This window comes from Ambystoma mexicanum, chromosome 10 (assembly GCF_040938575.1).
Source record: "Ambystoma mexicanum isolate Mex_15411 chromosome 10, UKY_AmexF1_1, whole genome shotgun sequence".
NCBI lineage: Eukaryota > Metazoa > Chordata > Amphibia > Caudata > Ambystomatidae > Ambystoma > Ambystoma mexicanum.
This window is the reverse complement of record NC_090932.1, coordinates 1,203,832,642-1,203,854,445: the sequence shown is the minus strand read 5'-3', so window position 1 is coordinate 1,203,854,445 and position 21,804 is coordinate 1,203,832,642. Positions and strand designations below refer to the sequence as shown.

The 21,804-nt window shown below is 43.2% G+C and overlaps 1 protein-coding gene across 2 annotated transcripts in view; it reads left to right on the top strand.

Moving 5' to 3' along the window:
- The window catches only part of LOC138492177 (reticulon-4 receptor-like), a 1,313,617-nt gene that overhangs the window by 341,437 nt on the left and 950,376 nt on the right, over window positions 1-21,804 (top strand). For both annotated transcript variants that reach the window (XM_069619197.1, XM_069619196.1), the window contains exon 2: window positions 3,981-4,073. The gene's annotated coding sequence lies outside the window, so the exon portion shown is untranslated. The remainder of the gene's footprint in view (window positions 1-3,980; window positions 4,074-21,804) is intronic.

The following is a 21,804-nucleotide window of genomic DNA, read 5'->3' as shown; positions in this document are numbered from 1 at the left end:
TATGCTAGGGGCTTGTGTCCCAAGGATGATTGCTGAGCCAATATGGCAGTCGCCACCAGTCTATTCAAATGTGAGAATAGATACAATTCCTTTTTGTAATCATGGGGGACTAATACTGGGGCATTACATATCGCATTTTTCAATTCTGCAAAACAAGGGACCATTTCTGCAGTCAATGGCAGTGACGCCTTCCTTTTCTGTGCTTCTTTGAGTCCCTGCAGGAGAGGATTTGTGTAACTAGAATAGTCAAAAATCCAAGTTCTAACAGGAGCTACACAAACCCAGGAATTGTTGCCTCTCTCCAACTGCAGTAGGATGTGGTGTAATGTGCACTGCAGAAGCTCTTTCAGGAGTTACTCTAATCCCTGCTGATGATATTATTTGACCCAAATATACAACCTCCTTCTGGCAATATTGCATTTTCTCCTTGTCTACTTTGTACACTTTGTCTGCGAGCAATGTCAATAGTGTCATGGATGTATTGCCCTAGAGAATCCCTGCATTTCCATTCCTTTACCTTAAAGGGGAAGCACCATTTCTGTATGCATGATTTTGTTTCACCTATGTCAAGCATAAAAATGAATGATTTGTTGCTTTTATCCAAACCTACAAGACGTTGCTCTTCCGGGTCGGCGGTGACCGACAGATTGCTTTCTATTATGTTTTCCTCAACCTGAACCTTATTGCCTGGCTGGGGCCATGCACGTGCATCCCAACACCCATCTGGCTCATATTCTGATATAACTCCTGCAGGACCTTTCCCTGTCTGCCCCACACATGCAGCAACACCTCATCCCACTTAGATATTCTGGCAGCCAGGCAGCCTCTGAGTGTGCAAGGCCTAGCCAGTCATAATGAAAATGGTCTGCCCTGTTGTAATGAACCAACATTCAGTGGATGAAGTCCTGTACCAGATGTGCTGGTCCCACCCTGTACTGCTGGTTCCATTGATGTTGTTGGCAATGGTACAGACCCAGATGCAGGCTCTGCAGCTTTGGACACAGCAGAGCAAGACACATTTCCATCTTACCTAACATTGTGCCCCTCTTGACCTAACAGTATTAGCAGGTGATGGCTGTTGTTCCATGGTCACACCAGACATGGGCAAGGTGGCTCTTCGTCTGACCCAGCCTCTGACATAGAGGAACTGTTCAATCCTTTCTTGTGAGTTTGATCCCATGCGCGAGTTCCTGAAACATGTCATCCACATTAGTAGCCACATTCTCTGAGGATGAGAAGTTGTCAGGTCTGCTCACTATTACCTGCAAGCACTGGGGATATGCAAAAGACACACCTAGATGGCCTGTGTTGGTAGATAGTCCAGCATGATCTTCCTCTGGGAATCATCACTTGCAAAAGAATAGACAACCACATTCTTGCACCTCAACATGTACGCACACACGCTACAATGTTCATACAATGGCTCACAATAACCCAGCATCACGCGCATACTTAAAGGCTAGTATCCTCCGGATTTGCCTTTGTTTCTGGTGGAGGTGGAAGTCCATACAGAGATAGATGAGGTAGCATCCATGATTGGACTGCAGGTGGAGGTGCAGGCCTCTAAGCCTGCCATGGTGCCCAGTGGTGAACAGACTGTGTTGGCTGAAGAGTCATTACAGGACAGTGCCAGCATGAGGTGTTGTCTCCACAGCTGATAATCTTTGGGGAGGGTAAACCAGTGGATGAGATGGATTGCAAGACAGTGAGAGTTGCTGCACCAGAAAACAAAATGACATTGGCATCAAGGCAGATAGGAGGGTGCAACATATCAGGAACATAACCCATGCAAGGCTGGAGGTCAGGTCAAGGGTCCGCACATAGGAGACAGTTATGTTGGAACAAATGAGTGAGCAGGAGGAGGAGAGTCAGGCTGCACGGGCTGCAGCAAGTGAAGTTGCCATTACCAGGGCCAGAGCAGAGGCCCAGGACACTGTGGCCTGTACTAGGGCTTCAATCATGGAGGAGTCCCTCAGTGCTGCCCAAGGCATTGAGGTGAGGATGAGGCAGGCCCTGGAGACCCTCCACATGGGGTGTGGAAGGAAAGTTGTCCTTGACCCGTGCTTTGGAACCTGTGGAATTGGACATGGACCTTTGATTTCTGTATATAGTTGTGAGGGTTTATGTATTATTTGGGATGGTTAGGCTTACTTTTCTTTTGATATTCTTCAGAATATTTTTGTACATATGTTCTTATTTTTCTTTTTGTGTATGCTCTTCTAACACATTTCTTACTTTGCATATGATAGCCCATGACATTGAAGTGTTATTGTACCATATGGTGAAGGTGTTTGCTTACTGTTGCATGTGTGCCTGAGTGGTTTAGTTTGCATGTCTCTTTCTGTTTGGCATATGATCTCCATATTCCAAGGTCTGTGGTATGGGTGTCACATGGTTGTATGCAATACTCTGTGGGTCACTCTGGTAATTGAAATGTTCCTGCGGGACATGTGCCCATGCTTCATGGCACCATGTAGGTATATATCAGTGCATCATGACCACTGTATGTAGATGATCACTGAGTAGTGTTAGCAAGTGACATGTTCACAGTTTGGACAGTTCAATGTTTAGTAGACATTCAGGCAGTTGATTGCTGTAAATGGTGTTTGGGTTGAGGAGTGAGGAGGTGCTGTGGGATGTGAGAATCTTTGCGCTTTTCTTCCTATTGATTTCTTCTTTGTGCTTGTTTATGGAGGAGCTTTATTCAGGAATGTACAATGCACTTATTTGGTCATATGGGGATGTGAACATGAATGGGAGCAGTTGGTAAGGTATCATTGCAAGGGTGTGGGGAGGTAAAATTGGGGTAGTATAGGTAATATGCAGGAACGAATGTGCATGCAACCAGGTGGAGCTACTCTGACTTGCCTGAAACTTGCTCTTAATGAGGGCACACGGAAGGTATTATGAGTTTAATCCTGATTTACTTGTGGTACGTCAGCAGTAAATTTATTGTCAAAAGAATTTTTTTTTTCTAGAGTAAGTCCACGTTACTAATGGAAAACTCTTTGTGAATCAACTGCTAAAAATGTAAATAGTACAGGATCATTCATACATACAAATGATTTAAAAGTAATATGAATTGTCTCGGAGAGTCAAGTTGCATTTAGGGCTTGAACCTTATAACCGATGTGCCCTTCAAGTGCCTAGGAATGGAATAATGTTAAAGAAAATGCCAACACGTGACCTTGAGTCCTGAATGGGTTACTGCTATTTATTAATTTGAGTTTTAAAGTTGCCTCACAGAAGAAATTGCTTACTGTGGGAAAATGTACTTTTGCACTGAGAACTAAGTTCTTTCAAGCTCGGGGCACAGAATGTCCTAGAAGAAATCACTAGTGCAAGGTATGTCACAGTATCTCCAGCTGGATTCCCTGAGGTGTTCTCGTAGTGCACTCACAATTGTTGTAGAGATGTTGTTTGTACTGCATTTTCTGATCACTGCTATGCACAACAACGTCCTGGCTTTCAGGTATGCTAATACATGTCTAAAATATACATAAACATATATATATATATACAAAAAGCCCATAGCTCCTGAAAAGCACAGGCTCCAAAGGGAGCATCACTTTTTTCTTCTCAGTGTAGGCAGTGTACCTATCTAGCAGCCCTGGGCAGAAAGTGCACATGATGAAGGCAATCGTAAACTCGTAATAGGAAGTTGCCTTCTATTCCAGTAGATCTTTTTTCAGACATGTCTGGCATTGGGACCTCTGGACCTTCCTGTCACAAGCTATTACAGAGGGCTTGCAATGTAGTGTAATGTAGTGATTTTATGACCCGTTACATGTAAATGATGATGTCTCCACTAGGCTTTAGGAGACAACCTAAATACTATTATTTAAATAGCTATTGCGCATCATTAATACCCTAGAATTGATCATTTTGTTAGGAATGGCTGATTCATTAACAATGCAATATTATCACCTTGGAATATCTTCCCTGAGTATATCTAAATTGGTATTACTTCTTTGTTTTAGGAATATGATGTCAATGAAGCCCAGTTGAAACAAAATAAGTGTGGCATTAAAGGGCATGATACCCCCCGCATTGCAGAAAGAAGCGACATAGAGGTGAGCAATTAAGAGGAAACACTGCCTCCACTTTGCAAAGCACAATGTATCACTAAATCTGTTTTCTTCTACTTCTGATAGTCTATATGCTTTAGAATTGTTATGATACTAGTTGTCTCAGATGAGAACGAAATGCGAGATAGACATGTCACCCACTCTTACTTACATTTCAATGTAACCTTTACAAATTGAACTCTGAAACTTACTCACCAAGCAACCACTTGATGAATGTTCACATTTTGAATATATAACATTGCAAATAGATATATAGTTATTTTGTGAGAAACTGCCTGACAAAGTACCAAAGTTATTCTTGGTCTTGATGAAAGCATGTACACCATTTATTTATTTATTTATTGATGTATTTATTTATAAAGCGCTTAAGCCCACGGGCGTCAAACCATGTGTAAGCACTTTACTTTGGAGTGAATCCCATAAACGCTCATAATATATCATAGCAAAGCATGCATGACAACACAAATCACACACTTGTTTAGCATCATTGCAATGAATTATCTTGCAATGTTGTTAAAGTCATAACATCTACAAACAGGTTATACCTGTCTAACTCTTGACCCTTTTCTGCCAAGCTTTGCTTACGTAATTAAGTACTGTACATTTGATTGAATACAAACTAATACATCTACAAAGTGCAGGTGGATATCCCAGAAGTGTCATGCTTAAGTTACTCAACATAGACTTCAAACACTGTTTTCTAATAGAATAATACAATGGACAAAATGCTAACACGTGTGAAACATCCTCCTTAGCCTTGAGGCAAAACAAACAACACTTATCAGCGTCTCACTTCCATACTGAAGTGAAAGATGCCCAGGTAATATTCCGAATAACAATGTATACAACTTTGGCTTGAAACTGTTCACGTTTGTTCCTGTACACTTCAAACCCGCATTGGTGTGCACAATCTAGTGTTTGGCCAACCTGCCTTTACAGCATAAATCTATACACGAAGTCATGGCCAATTGCCGAAGGTGTCTCTGACCACCATCTTAGAAAACAGACCATGTGATACTGGGTCGTCACACATCAACGTCATTCCCAACAATTATCGTACCCCTTAAGCCAGACTGTATATTTTGCACCTGCCCAGGTAAGCTACTAAAAAACATATGTAAACCACAGTTTGGTAAAAGCGAAATGGGCTACCTACCACTTTAAATGACAAAATAGTTTCGTAAGCAATATACACTGCAAATGCTAAAGAGTGGGGACGATTAAACAATACATGCATAAGTCTAACATAGGCTAGATGTACTTTAGTAACAAGAGCAATACTTTTAGAGGTCCATGCCTAGCTTGGTAATAGTTCTGTCTATTATAAGCAGATCTGTCACACGGATTCTTGCAAAAGTCACTGTGGAAAAGCTCAAAGGATTTCTATAGCAATGAGGGGGTTGACTACCAGTCTCAAGGCCCTAGGTGACAGTAGTGAGTTCTTATGACCCAGACTCCATGGAATTTCGCCTCACAAATGATGTCTAATTCGTGTGTGCTTCAGTATCTAACCCAATACAATATGGCTCTATAAGAAGTGTAATTTGTCATGCAAGTTAGGCTCAGTTCTAGGTGTAAGGATTTTTGGGGAGGGTTATAAGGGATGCTGAAAGGTTGCTGAATTATGGAGTTTTCTGTTAAAGGCAAATCGGCCATCCTTTGATTCCCCCACAGCTCAGTGCCACACAGGGCTTCCCCTTTGGCTCTGGCCTGATATACATCCAATGCTGGGACTGTAGCTCTTTCCTCAATAACTCTTGGGAAACAACATAACAATTCTCCATGTCTTTCCATCATTATTGTACAATTTTCATGTCTGTGGACCCTTAGAGCCGCTCCCACTGAGGGGAACCCCTAGGAAGTCAAAAGCACTGACTGTCTCCACTGGGATAGCCTGCAATACATTCTGGAATTTGGGTGCACCTTTGGGATAACTAGAGATTAATTTGTTTTTGTTTATTACAGACATGTGTCATTGAATTTTTTAAGAGGATTTTGGAGGACAGTAGGAGTCTGCAAGTGTCAGCGTACGTGCAGTGTCATCCACATATAAAAAAACAACCATGTTTTGTGGCCTCTAGTGATGTTACATCTGCATCCATAAGGGACAGAGTGTCTGATATGCAGATCATTTCTCAATGGGATTTTCTTTTTGAAACATGCATCCGTAAATCAGGAACAGAGTATCAACAATATCATGTATATCATGGATAGATAAGAAAAAGTGCAGGGGCCCAAACACATTCTTGAAGGTCTCCTCTTGGTACAGGAAAGGTTTTAGATTGTTTGTGGCCAGGGCCCCATCTTGGGTGAAGCTATATCTATTGAACTTAAGTTAAAATGTGTAGTGGAAAATCCTTGTCACCAAGGGATGACCATAATTTTGTTTGCTAACTGTATCAAACATTAGTACCCGGAACGCGCTGCGCACCGGGAATACAACGTGTGGATTGGCTCTTTTCCGAGCCATACCACACAGTATTCCCATGTACGTTAGTGCGTGCTGGGTACTCTGTTCCCGGCGAGGGGCGTGGCAGCCTTAGTCAATGAGAAGGTTCGAAACAGGGCAATCCCTGCTCAGAGCCTCCCCATGACTGGAGGCTGCCTTTGTTGTTTTTTTCCTCCACCATCCTCCCCGCAAACAAGCCCCTCCTCACCCTCCCCACCCTCCCAACCCCACTTACCTTCTTTTTTCTTCCTTTTTTGGGAACGAATGTGCTGGAAAGACTTCAGTTCCCAGCGTATCCGCTCCCGATGGCCGCCATGGAAAGGTAAAACAGACTACGTTTTCTATTTCCTGGCGGCCATTTTTTTCAACTTTTTTTTTGTTCTGTATCGAAACGCAGCAGCGTTTCGAAACAGAAAAAAATGGCATTAGTACCATGGTCTAACGGGCCGGGGTACTAATGGCTATAAGACCCTCGGCGGCGGGCCAATACTGGCCACGGTAATGCCCTTCGTTAAGGCCCTTGCTATGCTCTGGCCTGTAACTACAGGCCTGGGGGCATTACCTGGGGCGGTATTGGCCCACGGCCTTGGGTCTTTTTGCCACAAAATTTGATGGTCTATAAAGAACTAAATAAACGAGTATGGCCTCTGAGAAAAACATATTTTAGGGTTCATTAATACAGCTTGATTACTTGGTCGATAGAACCAAATCCTGCTTGCAGTTGAAATGTCATGTTGTTTTCTTATGCCACTCAATTGTCCTGTTCAGAAATACCTTGCCAAATGATTTAGCTAGAGAATGCAATCAAGATATTGGGTGATAATTGAATCATTGCACCTTGTCACCTTTTTAAGATTTGGACAATTGTTGATGCCCTTTCCATGAACCAGTGTATGACAAGGACTCACAGACACACATATACACACACACACACACACACACACATATATATATATATATTTATTTATTTCAGTGAAAAAACATTGTTAAAGGGACGTTATGGTTACAAGTCGAGCTGGGGCGAATCTGGAGCTCAGAACGGTTTTGAAGGTGGCGTTCGAGCAATGCAGGTTGTAGCACTCACAAGGATGGGTGGAAAGCAGAGTCAGTTTGAGTCGATGCTGTAATCTCTTGGTAGGGCCCACGAGTGATGCTCTCATGGTTCGATTCAGTGGCAGTTCGAAGCAGTGATCGTGATGCTCTGGTGTGGGGTTCGAAGAAGCGGTAGTTCGTGGCCGAGCTGAGTCAAGTTATTTGTGTAACAGCTGGTTAGAGTCGGTGAGTGACACTCCAGCAGTTCGATATGGGGTCTCGTGATAAGCAAATGATTTGAGATGAGCAGTTGACTGGCTCTGTGAGGCACCGTGCAGCGTAGAGCTGATTCAAGGTGCAAACACGCTGGTTTGAAGAGACCGGTTGAGTGCCAACACCTGTGGGTCTTTTGGTTTGAGACTCTCAGGATACTATGAGTCTCAATTTAGGGGCTCAAGGATAGATTTTGCCCTTGTTCTCAGGCTTCCAAGCATGCTGGAGGCTGACACACAACTGTAGGGTCCTTTAACATGGTTAGGTCCTGAGTACGGTTGTAGCTGGCCGGGAGGCAGGGCTTGTCCCAAAAGCAGTTCACCCCAGCAAGTCCCTTGGGATGGTTAGGGGGCAGAGCTTCCCTCTGCCTTAAACACTCAATGTTCACCTTACTGGTGGGGGACTTAAGAAAGATCAACTCTCCCAAAAGAGGTCCAATGAATTATTCCTTATGTGTTTGTCCAAAAGTGAATTCAAGGAGGAATGGGAGACTGCTTGGTTTAAAAGGCAAAAACCCACAGACAATTGGACTAAAGCTAGCCTTCTTTAGGGGTCCAATCCCTGTTCTTAGAGCAAGTGACATTGCCTTCTGACATCACACCCAAAGTGTGTTGAGCTACAGGAAGTGGAGGGGACAGGAAGGAAAGATACAGGCAGAAAGTAACATGATGGCAGAACCTTCCTCCAGTTGTAAAGGGATCCCTCTGTCTACACTAACTCCACCCCCTTCGCTTCTCAATCGAATCAAATGCCTTTAAATATGCAGCACCCTTGTGTGAGGCTACTCTTGCTGTTAATGGGCATGCCCTTTGATTTCTTTTTCTAGGACAGCTTCCTGATGAGTGGCTGACTCTCTAGGGAAGATGTTACATGCCCTCAGAAAGGAACAAAGGCCCTAAGGCTACAGTAGCAATGACTGGCTTGTCTGGGAAGAATAAACATAATCCTTTCACAGCTGAGCTGGGTTCAAAGGGGTGACACATTTGTGAAATTAAATTGTTATGTCTGTAATAGTTTCGAGGAACACCACCCACCATACCATAACTGAGGTATGTCTTATATATTTAATGATGTATTTGCCACCATGACGTTAAACTCATGATTATAGGGTTTTGGGTGCAGGGGTTTATGCCTCAACTGTAGCCCCTGTGCTGCAGAGACGTGGTTGTCACTGCAGCTATCAAATGAGCTCTTGTGTCCTCTGAACATTTCTTGTGGCACTGGTAGAGCAGGCACTATAGATCAGGAAACGAATGCAGCAGGTAGGTATACACTATGCTTTTGGAATGCAGCATATCAGACGGGAAGCTGATCAGCAGGTATCCCTTTCAAAAATTGAATTAACCTCATAATTGTTTAAATTAATAAAAATCAATAAGAACCAGGGTTCCTACATCCTTGCCAGATTACGATTCCTCACAGTCATTTCAAAGATGTTGAACCATTTAAAGTTGTCCAGCAGGAACACCCTCCTTTCTTATACATTGTTGCAATGCCCTAGTTTTCTTTGCATGCATCAATTAAAATAGAATCATTTTAGTGTGCATAGTCAGCATACGCTCACAGTCTGCATGAAACTTTCACACAGGGCGGAAATGGCTCAGTAAATCATGGCATTTGTGTGGGAAAACCTCTGTTGAGTACTTTCACTGCCTGCATGCAGAGAACCTAGTAGGGTCTTTACCATACAAACGCTTATGGCAATCTTTTTAGTTGATTGTACACAATTTTTGCTAGAGCAGTCAAACCGGGCACAGTCCACCAAACTGATCACTGCCTGGGGGATTTAGTATCCATGCTGCACTGCTTAAAATGCGGTCCGACGGAACAAGTGTGGAGGGATCCCACACCAGTGCAGAGGTGCTCCATGCTGCGAGTGCTCAATTTTGCAGATTTTCCCCAGCAAATTCATTTTGCAAGGAAAAGCTCTGTGATGGTAAGCCTCAGAATATTACAGTGTGTACACTCCGTGGATGTACACCCATTACAATTTTCATTTGGCTGTCCGTGCACCTTGATTCTTCTCCCATTTTCATTACTGGAGGGCGAACATAGCAGTTGCTAAGCAAGTTCTTTATGTAAGGTTTATTGTGCCTTGATCTTCACTGTGAGCACTAATGCGAATTTGTGTCCTCCTTGTTTTTCTTGAAAGTACTTTTAAAAAAAGCTAAAAAAGGAAAAAGAAAAACAGATGATTCTCAACACTGTGGCTTTTATAACACCATATGCAAAAACATTTTTTTTATATAATTCATCTTGCCGAGCACTGTCAGATTTTATTACTACCCAAATGGCCTATCCTGAGTGTATAACCCTCAAAATGACGAAGGGGTGAGCAAGCAATACTGGATTTAAAACCAGTGATTGGAGGGAGCTGAGTATGAGAGTTGCACGGCTCTCTTTTACTCGGGACCAGAACAGTTCTGTCCATCCCCAGGGAAAAGCATGTCCTGGCAGGCAGCTGCCTACTCATCAAAATAGAAGCCCCTGTCAAAAAGTCCTCTTAAGATTGGTTTTTTTCCACCAACATTTTTTTGGAAAGCTCAGTTGGCCTACTTCTGATTCTCCCTGCAATATTAGAAGAGAAAGCAAAACAAGTGGAAGCATTATTGCTAATGCAGTAAATGTACAGAGTAAATTGCTTTCTTAGTAAAGCATTAGAAGGGGTCCAGGATAGGATTGGGATGAGGGATTATTACTGTACAATGAAGGTAATGTCTACCGCCACTGCATTACTTTTGTGAAACACACTGGGGCCTGGCGGCAAACAGTTCAGAAAATGCTGCATTGCAAGAGTCTTTAGCAGACATACCCGTGCTTCTGATAAGGTTTCACGAGAGCATTGAAACTGGTGGATGTGAATGTAGGTCATTTTTATTTCCCTGATTGTAAAATGCAAATCATATTTGAATATGAAATGCTTGTGAATGGCACTATTTCGTCATTGAAAGGTTAAGAGCAACAGTCCTGAATTTTTACAGCGTACAAATGGAGAATGCAATTTTTTTTTTATCATCATTTGTAAAAAAGAAGAAACTAAAAACAGTGGTCATCTAATTTAATGTATCTACATGTGTCTCAATAACACTGTAACTTAATTAACCGTATGCACTCGTGCTCCTAAATTTAAGTTCTCACTTATCTCGTCATTCCAAAAGTAGCATGGATTTAAACCGTGTAGTTCCGATTACTTCATGTAGAAACTTGCAAAATACTCTGTATGCGGAGGAACTACCGATCAGGGTGATTTTTCTGAGCACAAACTGGAAAACATAGATATATGTGTGCACAATGTAGAAGCAATACATTTGCAAACATCTTTGGCATACAATTTCCGAATAATCATCCCACATATCAGACTCTAATCGCAAAGTTGTATTATTACTGGGAGCCCAATAAAATGTTAGGTTCGGAAGGCTCTCGAATGACAGAAAAGTGGCAAAGCCCAGGGTCCAAATACAATTCAGATCGATTTCTTTAAGGATGAGTCTGCGGTTTCGCTCCCAATTTGAACTTGCTTTTTTTTTAACAATTTATTTGTTTTTTTTAACAGTTTATTTTCAACAAAAGATGTACCAAATAGCTGTGAACTGCTGAAATTGTGCCGATTTTAAAAAAAAGCTGATCGCTCCCCGCCTGGTAACTACAGGACTGAAAACCTTATAAATCGGAAGGTTCTGGGCTAAACTGGGTTCTGCTGCGCTAAGGAGCAAATATTTATCATGTGGGGACTGCAGCTCCGGCAGGTGCCTATAGGTATCCCTACAACCTAAAACCATTAAATAAAGAGAAACATGGCTCCTCCCACTAGAGCTTGCACCGGTCAGTCACAGCCCTGTGGCTCTTTGTTGAATTGGAAGCTTGATGCGAACTGGCAGTTTCAGTGTTTTATAATATGTCCAATGAATACAAATGAATCCTTATTTCAATCTGTGAAATTGTTTATTCCAACAAAGAAAAAACACCGTGAACGGGTTATTAAATTCCAAATGCCCACTTGCCAACACGTGTTTCGACCTTATCTATGTCCTTCTCAAAGTGTTGTTCTAAAATGTCTGGCTGCAGGTAGGTGATCCTTGCGACGCATGATCATTGCATGGTTATCACTTGGTAGATGTAGGCTGTGTATGTGGTTCCTTAAGTTATTCTAAGCTGTGCCAAAAGTATGATGGCTGCTATTTGCCTAGCAGGGTTGTATGTTCATAAAATGAATTCACTCTGATATTGCTTTTCATTCCGGTTATCAATGCCTGGAAGGGAGGGTAAAATGGGAGGCTGTGCCTCTTCATGACTTGACTGACATTTTAATTCTGTGCACCTGTGACTTGTGTGGTGATACACAGAGCTCCATCAGCTGGTTTACAACAGCAGGCCAAATGACAGCTCTAGAATGTAGTCATATTCCCTTGTTTTTGCATAAATGTACACCTTGATACATAGTCAGGATGTTACATTTTACTGAAGCTCTCCAGCCTACAGGTAATCAACTGCAACAAACAAAGGGGTGTTGGAAGCATTTATGGACTGATATATTCCAATATCAATTTTAGATTCAAAGTAGGACCTCTTTGTTCTTAAACAGCATATGCATTCCAGGGACTAGAGTACAGGAACGTGGCACCGCTTCAAGTGTTACTTTGAACAATACTAGCACTAGGGGAAACTTTGACATAGGGTATAACCATTTTTTTCAATGCATTTGGCACTGTAGAAATCTTTCACATAGGGTAAAAACCAACGTTTTCAATACATTCTTGCACCAGGGAAAAGTTGCCCCTAGTGCTAATACCAATCGGTATTAGTGCTGGGACAAACATGACTGTGTTGCAAAAATGCATTGAAAAAACAGGGCTGTGCCTTATACAAACTTTGCCCTAGTGCTAATACCATTTAGAAAAATGTACTTTCACTGATGAAAAGGTCCTGTAATCTGCCCACAGACGGTATGTTCAGCCTTGGGATGTTTCATTTCCATTGCACACATCCGTGCAGGTGTTGATGCAGCTCAATGACATTACTGCACACACTTAAATCAGGGGGATATTTGACTTAATGACTTGGTTTCAGACATTTGGTTGGCAGGATCCTGTGATTCGTGGAAGGAGTTTGTACATGTTCTATTTGCATGCATATTGGAACAGTTTTCAGTGTTTACTAGAAGGGGATTATATACAGGGTTTAATAATTGTTCACTGAGTTGCCCTTTATTTGATCAAACACTTTTGAAGCCCGGAAAGCATGTTTCGCTGATGAACCTCTTTCTTCAACTATGTGACAAAGATTGGAAAATGAAGTGCTCGACTTTACAATAATTTGCCAAAATCTGTTATAATGCTTGTTATTTTCATATTAGTAACAGTGTTACTGTTGTTATTAGCAAAGTAAGTTGCAATTATGTACAATGTATCACGAAATCATATTATTATGCTAGGTGCTAACATCCAAGGATGAGAACAATACGAATATGATACAGAGATACACTTGAACAGTCACTAATGCAGAATGTAAGCACTTTGGGAACAGGGCATAGTAGAAGGTTTATGAACCATCCACCATAACTACTGTGCCAGCTTACACTATGATTATTCTACTCTCTCTCCGGCATTCAATGTAAGCATGTTCCATGTCAATCCATTAGGACTGTAACACAGGCATGTGCAGCCTTCCCAGCACTGGGTGTACCACACCTTTATTATGGTATGTAAACGCCAACTGTGAAGATTTCTCCAATAAAATAAAAAAAGATATAGTTGGCATGGAGGGGTGGAGGAATTTCGAGAAAGTAAGAAAAGGATAGGCGCATAATGAATGAAAGCATGGTTGTGGCCCACCAAAGTGATGTGGTTAAATTAATCTCTTTCTACCTATTGTACTTACTACATGAATGTTATATAGTACTTCAAGATAATATCACCACACATAACCACTCCTAGCAGTCAAGTTATGAATTACAATATTTTAACACAAGGATTCAACCAACTGGGTTTTGAATTCGTCTCCTGCAGTCTAAAGGCAAACTGATCTATTGAAGGCACTGGTTTATAATACAATCATAAAGTAGAATAATGCCAACATGTGCCTAACGAGATTGCTAAACATCACCTTGGTATTCTGTGAGTTCTTGGTGTCCTCTGAAATTGCAGAATCTGTGCTTCTCTTTCAGCATGGTTATGTGTGATTTTTCATTGCATGTATGTACATAAATGTACACAAAATGGGTATCTGTCCAAAGGCATATTTCATAACATGAATACATGTTAATGTAATAAATGTAATATCAGGATGAAGAAAAGAAGAAATGAGAGTGTGCTTGAGATTGTGAGTGAGAAGAGGTGAGACAAAGGGACACACAAGCGAGGTTGGAGATGAGGAGCCTCAAGATTGAGAGAGTGATGGTTTAAATACTAATCGCATGTTGTTGTTGTACTCAGAATAACATGTACAACACATATTGAATGATGTTAACAGTTAAAGCAGGGGTCAGCACTCTGTTTGGACAAAAGTAGAAAATGTTATGCAGAGGACTCAACTGCACCTGAATCCTAACGTTGGTGATTCCCTGCATGCAATTAACAGTTTTTTTGTAAAATGGCTCCCTGTGTAATGTGTTACCTGCATACCTCACTCAAACATATAGAACCCGAAGGTGTGAGTAGGTTTTATAAAAGGAGGCCGGGTAGCCATCGGGTCCAGGAGCTTTGTTATGGGGGAGTGACACTATGGTAGCCCTAACCTCATCCTCCGTGATAGGTCGGACCAGCTCTTCACCTTCCTCCCTAGATAATCGTGGAAGAGGCAAGTGTTCCAAGAACTCTTTCTGCGGCAGCGGGCATGGGCCCTGTGAAGAGTACAAGGCTTCATAAAATTCAACTAGTCTCCTCTTTATCTCTTCGGCCCGGGTAAGTCTCTTGCCCCCCTCATCCTTGATAGCCGTTATTACCTTCTGCTCCCTTGGCTTATTATGATGAAAATAATAAAAAAGAAGTAAAAAAAAACATATAGAACGATTACTGTCCACAGTTGCAATTAGCAGACCACACAGCTTCATCTTCTGCAGCTGTTTCCTCTCCAACCCCATCTGTTTGCTACCACCTGTTGCTATATGTTAGAGTGGCAGAAGCAGCGTCCTACAATTACCATAACACACTGTGGATTGACCTTCCCCAGGTATGTATGAAATAGCCTGCTTACTCTTAGGCCGAATACTGAATACGTTGCCAAGTACTTGGCTGTAGGCAGCGGGAAAGATACCGTTTTATTTTAAAATGTGATATGAAAAAACCCATATAAAACCAATGAAAATGGCTCGTGATGTTTTGCTGCATCCTTAATTGGTATTTTTAGTAGCATAATTTCTCCTCTCACGATTAAAGCCAGAAAACAGAAAGTTATGAACGACATCCTCAGTTAAATGTATAAATTGATATTCTATCAACTAAATAGAGTTTTTTAATCCGTTTCAGCATTTGAGGGGAAAAAAGGAGATTTTGTATGGTTTTGACTAGGTAACTGAAAACACATTTTGACAAAAGCTAGTAAGTGGACTTTGAATGTGTGTTGAAGATCTAGAACAGGGGCCTGCAACATTTGGCTCTCCATATGTGTTGGACCATAACTCCCATGATTCCTCACCATTGACTATGATGGCTAGGACTGATGGGGGTTGTAATCCAAAACATCTGGACAGTCAAAAGTTGCAGGCCCCTGATCTAGAAGAAGCCAAGTTTCAGTAAAAACCCTCGGGCCTTATAACATAATATAGGACCTGAATCACAAAATGTTTATTGGCATGAATGTCACTTTGCACTGAAAACATGGAATTTGCAGATAGCGCTACGTCTAAGTGTAATTCACGAAAAGGCCCTTTGAGCTGACACAGCTTCCCTTGTGCACTGTGTACTGCCGCATTAGCACCGCCTTAGCGCAAAGGCAACGCAAGGGCACAGAATGGAATGGGGTGGAATATTCATGAGCCTCATTATAGCAAGAGAAAGGGGAATGCATGAGTGTGAGTATGGAGGCACTCGCCAAACTTCCAAACACACCCACAAAAGTGCAAAACCAACCTAATAAATATAACACTTTCATGCAAAAACTCAAACGCCCTTAACATTATCAGGAGAAGGGACAACGTACAAATTTGCGGTGCAAGCATAGTCAAACCTCCCGACAATGAACAATCATACACTGCTTGCACTTCTGATAGCGCACAATGCCAGGAGGAGGAGGAGGTGGCTCAGGAACTTCCACAACCATACCACTGGTTACATGCAATTATAACGAATGAAATAATAACGAATTCCAAAATAACAAATTAATTTTTCGTTGTTTTGGGAGGTTCCCCTTAAAGCCCCCTCTTTTTTTTAAATAATAATCCTTTCCCCTCACCCCAAAACCAATATTCCCCCTCGCAACCCTTTGTTATTTTTTCATTAGTTGTGTTGTATTTGATATAATCACTGCATACTACACACTTTATATGGAATGGCAGGTGAGGATAGTGTATGGCACCTAGAGAATCCCTGCACATAGCACTCTGGACATGGGGAGGGAGGGGGAGGATGATTTAACACCAAGCACCATGTGCCCGCTCGCATGCTGTTACCCACAAATGAAGGTGTTGTAGCCCTTCCGTTTTTTGCCACTAAGTTATTTTAGTGAACAACATCAATAATAAGGGGCTCATCACATGTATGCAAAACAACATTGACATTCCCCTCACTGTGCAGGCAGGGCAAGCAGTTGCCCAGGACTTATGTGCCATTGCACATCTACCATGGGTCCTTGGAGCCATTGACTGCTCACATGTGGCACAACAACCCTTCAAACAAACAGAGCAGATCTACAGGATTCAGAATCATTGGCATTGAAATAGTGTGCAGGCCAACGTGTATGTGAGTGATAATTACCTGGGATGCACCCACCATAGCTACATTTCCAATATTCTCCTCTCCATCAGCCCTGTCATCAGGACCCATTGGCAACATGTTGTTGCTTGGCGAGTATGAATGATCACACACATCTTTCCACACATAGAAAAAAAATAGATGCATAACATGCACTTTTGCACAGTAAGGAATCTAACCAATGTTGCCTTTCTCTCCATTTGCACATTTGCAGAGACCTCTGCATACAAAACTCGGCCGATATGATGGAGCCCTACCTGCTACGCACAGTGAGAATGTGGTGGGCGGGTCAAGATCCTGCCATGACACATCTAAATCACACATGCCAAGGGCACTGGCAATAATCCCTCAGCCACAGTACACATTACCCTCATCTCCACGTTGCCACTCTATGCAGTCTCAGTCCACAAGATATGAACTGCCCATGCTTCACAAGACACTCAACGCAGCTTCATGTTTCACTGCTCAATATGCCAGCCCCTTTACAAATGGCAAACCGTGCTAATCACCCAGAAAAAGAGGGAAGAAGGGCCACTGTAACCAATCCACAGCATTCAGACTGGAAATTGAGTGATTGCAGATTTAAAACCCTCTCCCTCCAATTAGCCTAGGCTTGCACAGGTAAAAGGTGTGCATGATCTCAGCACACCATGAATAATGGGCTACTTCTCAGGATCCATTATAGAGGGCACCTCCCCTGACCCCTGTCCAATGTGCTTGCAAAACATCAGGAATGATGGATGCCAGAATGAGCCTGAGTGCACAGTATTCCCTTATGGCCTTTCCCCTGCTGTCATTAGAATATTTATGTTGGTTGGGAATGAGATTTTTCGGAGGGCTGTATTGAAGGGTTCATCATGGCCTATACTCATGTGCACTGGCCATACCCATGTGCACACACTAGGGAGCCTGAATCAAGATAGGTAGAGGACTTGACTATCACCCAGCCCTCTTACAACTGATTGCCAGGGGTGGCAAAGTCCTCTGCCCATATGGGATTTGAACTAGGTTATATATAATCATATGAACTCTAACCGGGCACTAACCCTGAGGGCTGGCAGTGATGGCTAACCTGATTGGATAAGAAGTCATTGTGGATTTACATCCCCTTTAACACCTAGTCTGTCATGATTTACATAATGCTGCTTGGGTCCTTGGCCATGCTCCTCTGCAGCAACTACATGGTTGTTTTGATTCAAAGCTGTACATGGCCAGAATGGATGCCACTAACCACGCTGCTGTTGTCACTCACAGTCTGCCCAGGGAATGATGATGGACATTTCACAACTGCAATCTCTGAATGGCGCCCAACGTTTCCTCGTTTTTACTGATGAAAACTCCAAGGTGTTCATATACCTGCTTGGAAGTTTGATGTTCCACCCCACAGGCACTTACCATATCAGTCTCCTGCTGCCACAAGTGGCACATTCTGTAACTGAAAGGGGACTACCAGCCAACGTATACAGGACTACAAGGACTGTGAGGATGACCATATAATCGTTCATGAACCTTTTCTTTCCTTGGTGGTCCCTTCTCTTTCCATGGGTGTCCACTCTGACTCATAGTGCTTTGTGCAGTCCGAGCAGCGCAAACGTACACTGTAATCCTGTGATGGAAATGCAGTCCATATATGCACCTCCTTGAATTAAAACACAGCTGCATGGAAATTTCACATGCATATCACGTAAATGCACCTTGCAGAACCTATGGCTGAGGGCCTGTCCTACTTTCTGCCTTTTGGTGCTGCCTAATGTCACCTGTCTTTTAACTGTTCTCCTTTATTTGATACTGCTGTAGCCACTGCCCCTTCTCACTGCAAGACAACTCCAGCTGCCTGGATGTCTCTTTAAGGTGGCTGAGCAGTAGCACTGTCCTGGATTGTTTGGCCACCTGAGTCTTCTCCTGCAAGAACACTCTTCCTCTCTATGCCATCTGTTGCCACTACCAGCTTCCCCTGTTCAATGGCAGGCACAACAACAAACACTGCAAAGGTGATGAGGCTGAGGGCTGACAACTTCTCAGCCACATAACTTGGCATAATGGGTGATGAGGTCGCGAGGAACTATGGGGTTTTCTTCAACACAGAGACCATAAACACAGAGGCAGTGGAAATCCATTGTGTAGCGGATGTGAAGAAGTGCAGGGACGACATGAGGATCCGGAGCCAGAAGAAGTCTAGGGCAGCCTTGGTGGTGCGACCCAGTATTGATGTAAATTCTCGTGGCTGTCATCTGGTGACACTGTTGCATGTCAGACCTCGGTGATGCTTGTCCTTGACTTGCAGGCCCACATCCGAGCTGCTGGTAGGTACAGAAACATGGTCATATTATTTCACAATGGCATGGATGAGAAGGCATGAGTGCCTAGAGGTCGATGAGTACATCATGAATGCATGGGTAAATGTCAAACCAGTCTGTTGGCTGGTGCATCATTGGGCCCCAATACTTAGACTAAGTGACACATAGGTCTAGTAGTTACACACACGCTTTACATGTATATAAACACATAGGGGGTCATTACGAGTGAGGCGGTAAGGGATTAACGTCACTGGTAAAGGTGCCAGAGCCATCAACCCCTTACCACCCCATTATGAGTATGCTCGTGGGAACCCGCTAAGGACGCCTGGTTTAGCAGATGCCTTTAGCGGGTCCTGCGAGCAGACCAGGGTGCTAACAACGGGCCTGTTACTAACAGGCCCGTTGTTAGCACCCTCCCCATTCCCATTGAGCCCTATGGGGGCTCGAATGGGAATGGGGATGTTCAGGGTCTAGATTTCTTGAATGGGGAATTACCGGGCCCTCCAAGGTCGGAATGCCCCAGTAATTCCTCATTCAAGGAACCCGGTAACCAGTAAGGGGGTAGCCATGCCACTAATAGCAACATGGTTACCCCCTACCTCATAATGACCCCCATAGTGTAGTGCAACTTCCACAAGCTGTAAAAGGCATGTGTGCATGCCATTAGTGATCACATCGGTGTGCCTGTCCTGAACACTTGAGATGTGCACATGAGGCTGTGAGATGCATTTGCAAGTGAATGGTGCTCAAACATTTTGTCTACTCATCTGCACACAGGACATCCAGCTTGTGCTTCATGAATTTTGAGGATTGCACTTCATGGGAGCCTGTGGGAGGGCAATGTTGCTGGAATGTTGGTTGTCCTGCATGTATACACAGTGCAGGGTTTCCCATCGGGTGTTTGGGATGCTCTTGTCATTAAGGACTTTCTTTGTCCTTTGCTGGTGTCAGGAAAGTGGCACTTATGTGTAGAAGTAAGACATGTTAGTGGTGTGTCTGGGAATATAATGTCATATCGTAAGTCAAGCCTCTGAAGAAGACACAAGCAAATTATACTATTTTACATAAAGTCCATGAAGCAGAATGCAAGATGGACATGTGTAAGTGTGAATTGGAGGTGAAGTAGTCATGTGAACATAATCTCTTAACATTAAGCTCTGCCTGAAAACATGCATGTGAGACCGAATCTATCTGTGCAACAATGAACACATGTCAATTGCAATAATGTCAGGATGGCCACATGTCACAGTTGTGAACCAGCATGTGAATACAAGTTCTTACAGAGATGTTGATGTCTTCATTTTTTGCAGTGTCTCGTGCAGCTAAAGAGGGAACTTTATCTCGGAGGAACTGCATGACACAGTCATTGCCTCCAGATAGCAGTGTAAACCCCAGGCACTCACCGCATCATTGAGTTCCATGGAGGGGCCAGTGGCTGGAGTTGTGGGCTCTTCAGCTGGCACAGCTGCTGAGGATGAGGGCATATCAAACATCATTGTTTTGGATATCTCAGCAACAGGGGGAAAGGGAATTGTTTCCCATGAGACCAAGAAGCCATGGAACATGGAAAACTCAACTGCACTAGGAGGGGTGGGTGAGGAAGTGGGAGGCAATGTCATTGAGGGCCTGCCCCCTGTGTCTGGCAGGGTTGATCTCATGCTGCAAACATGGGCATGAAGCAGGTGAAGTGCTACATTCCTTCGCTGGTGCCTCCACACAGACAACTGCCACCATGCAGACCAGAGTGCTGCCACTACTTATGTATGGATTGCATCAATGCCCTCAACGATGACGTATTTTCCAGTCAAAGCATCACAGAGAGGTTGTCACGCTCTTCAGCCACCTGGCGGCAGCACTTGGCAGGGGTGATAACTTTGGAAAGGACGCATCAATGTCCGCTTCTTCCACGTCCACGTCTATGCTCCAGACTGCCTCAAGTTGGTCCTCCTTTCCTGATATTGGCTCAGGCTCCTCTGATGCTGTGCCATCATCAGACACAGTTGAAGTTAATCTGTATCTGGTGAAGGTGGAGGTCTGTACCAAGACAGAGGAGATAGCATCAATAGATGCAATGCAGGGGGAGGTACATGAATCTAACCCTGCCATGTTGCTGAGTGAAAGGACAGGCTGTGGTGAATCAATGGAGAATCCAAGAGAGTGCCACAATGGGTTCCTCTCCATGGATTATCTTTGCAACAGAGGAACCGGCATCTGCAAAGCATTGGAAGATTGCAGGAGTTGTCAAGTCAAAGAAGGCCACAAATGGCAGGTAGGGAGGAGTGCTCATCAAATTGTGGCCATTAGCAGATAAAGGCAGGAGGACAGGGTGAGGGTGCACACACAGGTTGTAGCTGTGCCCCTGTATGAAGCAGCAGGTGGAAGAGAGTCATGCCGCCAGGTCTGCAGCATGTGACTCAGCCTTTGGTAGGACTGAGGCCAAGGAAGACATAACAAGTACTTGGGACTCAATCATGGAGGACCCTGTATAGACTGCACATGTCATTAAGACCAAAGGCAGCAGTCTATAGAACAGCTGAACCTTTACAGGGTACCCAACCTGAGGGAGGCTGATATTGCAACTCACTTGGAATAGGAACTGACAATTAATGAACTACAGGAGGAGGAAACATTTCAAATATGATATTATTTGTGGACTTACTTTCAGATGTTTAAGTTGTGTTTAATGTTTCATTCATACATAAGCAGCAATCATTTCAGTTATTGTGTGCATCTACGTTATATGTTGGTTGTGAAGGATT